This window comes from Gossypium arboreum, chromosome 3, assembly GCF_025698485.1.
Source record: "Gossypium arboreum isolate Shixiya-1 chromosome 3, ASM2569848v2, whole genome shotgun sequence".
NCBI lineage: Eukaryota > Viridiplantae > Streptophyta > Magnoliopsida > Malvales > Malvaceae > Gossypium > Gossypium arboreum.
Window position 1 is genome coordinate 71,500,206 of NC_069072.1, and position 4,495 is coordinate 71,504,700.

The following is a 4,495-nucleotide window of genomic DNA, read 5'->3' on the forward strand; positions in this document are numbered from 1 at the left end:
TAAATGATTTCGATTTTGAGAATCTGGCTGTTAAAATTTGTTAGGAATTCGATTCTCTAAATTTACTGTTTTAGCTATTCAGAACACGAGTTCAGTCTCTAGTTTTTCATATAACACAACATAGATAAATAGCTTTTCTCATCCTTTTATTCTCTAATTTTTTTTAAGAATTGAATCCATAGTGATTTTGCCAGTTTTCTTTTAGTTTATTTTCTGATCAGATGTTTGACTGATTGCTTTTGTTTTTTCGATTTCGATTCCTTTCGAAAAGATTAGTACTAATTGTGTTCCACCTTCTTTATTTGGGTATATGAATATTGAAGTACTGTATTATCTTTGGGTGACAAAGTCCACTATACGATTATACCGATCAAGGTGAATTTGCTTCTAAGGCAGTGGTTCTTTTACAGTGCAGTGATTGCCTTATTTATTTACACTTGGTTTGGTTTCTTGTCAATGCTAACGGTTTTATTTTTGCAGTTGTATATTTTTAACAATTTAGAAGCAAATTTATACTACTGTTTAAACATGAGAATCGTTTTTGTTTCCCACTACTGGAACCAATGAAGGCTTTTACAAGCAACGAGATAGAATACACTGGAGGGTCGTTGGAGCAAATGAAGTGTCCTATTAAGGCAATTGATTTGAGGGCACTTGAGTAGTGCAAGAGTGTGCCTAAGTAGTGTTGGAGCGGTTGCAAGCTCCATCTGTGTTTGTCAATGGGTCATTGTGATCAAAATGGGCTTGGAAAGCCTAACGAAATTGAGTATGTCCGAAAACCCTTGAGTTCGAGATAAGTCGAAGGTCCTTTGAGTTTGAATGGGTCCGAAAACCCTAGAGTTTGAGTTGGTCAGAATACCAAAAGCGGATCGTTGGATCCTTGTATTTGGGATAGGGCTTAAAATGTCATTATTCATGATAAGCTATTAATACATGACATTTGTAGAGCCAGTCTAAGCGTCACTGAGTTTTTAACCAAAGTAAACTGGAGGATTATCAAGTCCGAGAGCTTGAATAAGAGAACTAGTGGGGGATGTCTTGTTCACGTAACCTATGAGATTGTGCAAAGAAAGGAGCGACGTGACAGAGTTTACGTGAATGAGAATTAAAGTCTGAAATTGATATTGAGATCAACCTAGTTCAGTGGTGTCACATGTTGCAGTTGGCCAAGATGGCCATACCCAATGGGGTGATCATAGAGGGGTCGAGAGGGCCTAAGTTGGGGATGGCCAATGTGTCTAAATTTTTCATGTTGAGAACTTATGTGTTAATGCTACAAGAGACGATTGGTATAAACCATGTCCAGAGGGACACATCCAACGGGATGCCGTAAAAGTGCAGTTGGTGCCACATCTAGAAGGATGTTTTTTTTAGTATCAAAAACATGGTAATATTCGGTCAATAAAGGGCCACACCATTAAGGGTTCCTCAAGGTTGTAACCTAATAATTATGTGTTGTGACATTGAGTCTGAGTGTTTGGTGGAGGAATGGACATAGACAAGGCTACACCAATGATTGAGATGAGACTAATTTCGAGACTATGTCCAATAAGGGTTGAATAGATCATAACATTTGGCTTTGAAGGCCCATATAGACTTGAAACTAAAATGTCAACTCGATGCAACAAAGTTACTAAAAGTGTGGTTTCATGTGGATGAGGGCATCGACATAGTAAGTGGAAGAGTGTCATGGTCCGCAATTTACTATGCTAGTTATTAAGGTTGAACTTTCCCCAAATTGTCTTGATTGAAATTAAAGTACAATAATTTGGAAGTTGGAATTTGTTGGACACTCTACAGTCCTAAAGGGATGCTATGATGTAAACTAGGTAACTGGTAAAGTTAGCTTTACAAGTGGGTATATCCTTACTTTGGGTGGAGCAACTATTTCTTGAAAGTCTACTAAACAGACTTGCATTGCTCGCTCCACGATGAAACCAGAGTTTATAACTCTTGATTGAGTCAAGCAAGAGGCCGAGTGGCTTAGGAATCTACTTGTAGAGATTTCTTCATAAGAGAATGGAATACTTACTTTAGAGTACGTAAGGTCTGAAAAGAACCTAGTTGATCCGCTAACCAAAAGGTTAAATAGGAAAATGGTTCTTGATTTGTCAAAGGGGGATAAGTCTTAAAGCCTAGTGGTTGAGGAACTCATGATGAATACCCAGCTTAGTTCTCTAAGTTCAATCTGGTCAAACGAAACCATGGAAATACTTATAGTGTGCATTCTAACTATCCCTATGGCGAACAATGTACATGCATAAGATTGAGTTCTCACTCTTAATGAATTCATATCCTAGGATTTGGGTGGTCCTATTAAAACAGATTTGATATATTCACCAACATGTGAGATTGAATTTATTTCTCTTAATGAGTTCATATCCCAAAGTTTGGGTGGTCCTATTGAGATGAACTTGATATATTCACCAATATGTGAGATTGAATTTATTACTCTTAATGAGTTCATATCCTAGAGTTTGGGTAGTCCTATTGAGATGAACTTGATGAATTCACTGAATTCAAATTTGAGAGGCCGAGCTTAATAAATGCTCTTAATGATTTCATAGTTCTGATTCGGGTGATCTATATTGAGATAAACTTGATGAAATCACCTACATAAGTATGAACTATCCACCTTCTATGAAAGACATTGGGCAGTCTTTCTGGAGAACTTACCAGCATCACGAGGTGCTTTGACTAAAACTTGTTGATCTATCACTAAACATCAATTGGATCCGAGATTAGTCGTGTGTCATGAGTTAACCCCTATCTCAATAAGTTCAAGATTCATTCACTTGTTAAAAAGAAAAATCACTTATTTCACTACATACTAGTTCAAATTCACAAGATACTAGTGTTTAAGTAACTAATTTCGTTGTTGCTCTTCTCACGTTTTACCTTTTTTCTCATGTTTACAAAAATTACTTTGCATTAATAGGGGAATGTTGGTAATGCAAAAAAAAAATTGAAAAAATTTATTTTTAAACAATTACAATTTAACAAAATCAGAATCTAGCTTCTAAACAGTTACAATTTGATAGAATTAGATTTTGGATGTTAAGATTTTTTAGGAAACTGACTATGCAAATTTATCATTTTGCCTATTTAGAAAACAATATAAATAGGTCATTCTCCTCATTTTTCATTTAGAACACAATAAGAGAAAAACAACTTCTTTCATCCTTCTAGTCTCTAAATTATGGTGTTCTGTAAAATTACATGAGAGAGAAATTCTGTCTAGGAGATTGGATTTTAAGTGGGACCATCTATAACCCCTCAAATCTTTCTTGGGAATTGAACCTATTATGATTTCACCGATTTCTTCCAGTTTATTTTCCAATCAGATTTTCAACCAATTGCTTTTGTTTTTTTAGTTTCGATTCCTTCTGAGAAGAGTAATACCAATTGTGTTCTACCTTCTTTATTCTGGTGAATGAATATTGAAGTACTGTATTAGCATTGGGAAGCGACGTCCACTATACGATTATACCGATCAGGGCGAATTTGCTTCTAAGACAGTGGTTCTTCCACGGCACAATGATTACTTTATTTATTCACACCCAGTTTGATTTTTTGTGAGCGCTAATGGTTTTGTTTTGCAGTTGTATATTTCCAACAAATTACACTCATAGTGTCCTAATGTCACTGCCATCACTTACTTTGGATGGGCGATAAGTTTGCCCTGATGAGGCAATAAGATTAATTACGATAAGAATGTATGTTTAAATTCAAACACACCTTTAACGAATAGAGAATAAAAAATATCATTGTAGATATTAAATTAAAATGTGTATGCATATATAATAAAAATAATAGGGTCATATTTACATTAATATAATATAATTAAAAGTAAATAGTTTAAAACTTTAGAAATCAATGAGTCATAATTGGATATAGTTTTTCTACATATATAGTTTAACGATAGTTGTAGTATTAAAAATATTAATTATGCATAATAAAATTATTAATACATATCATTTATTTTTTATTTTATAATAAAATTATTTAACGATTTGTTATCAAATTCTTGAAATAATGGCAGTATAGTTGCACGATAAAATAGAAAAACAACAAACGAAATCTTTGTATGCTTCATTGGAAGAGTATTTTTTCCGACAGAAGTTCGATATTCCAGTAACACCAGGTTTGGTTCAATATTTGAAATAGAGTTGTAATAAGATAGAATAGAATTGTTGTAACGCCCCCTTTACCCGATACCGTCTCCGGAGTCGAGCACGAGGCATTACTAAACTTATTTGAGCACTTAAACAAATTCAAACAATTTATATCACACTTTCCAGACAAGCTGTCCAACTGCGTTACAGATGAAAAAAAAATCATATCTCAAGTTACAAAACTCAAATCCAAATCCGTAAATTTTCCCAAAATCTAGGCTCATATATCTACTTACTAAATTTTTCTAGAATTTTGGTTGGGCCAATTAGTACAGTTTATTAGTTGAAGTCTCCCTGTTTCAGGGTTCAGCTGCTCTGAC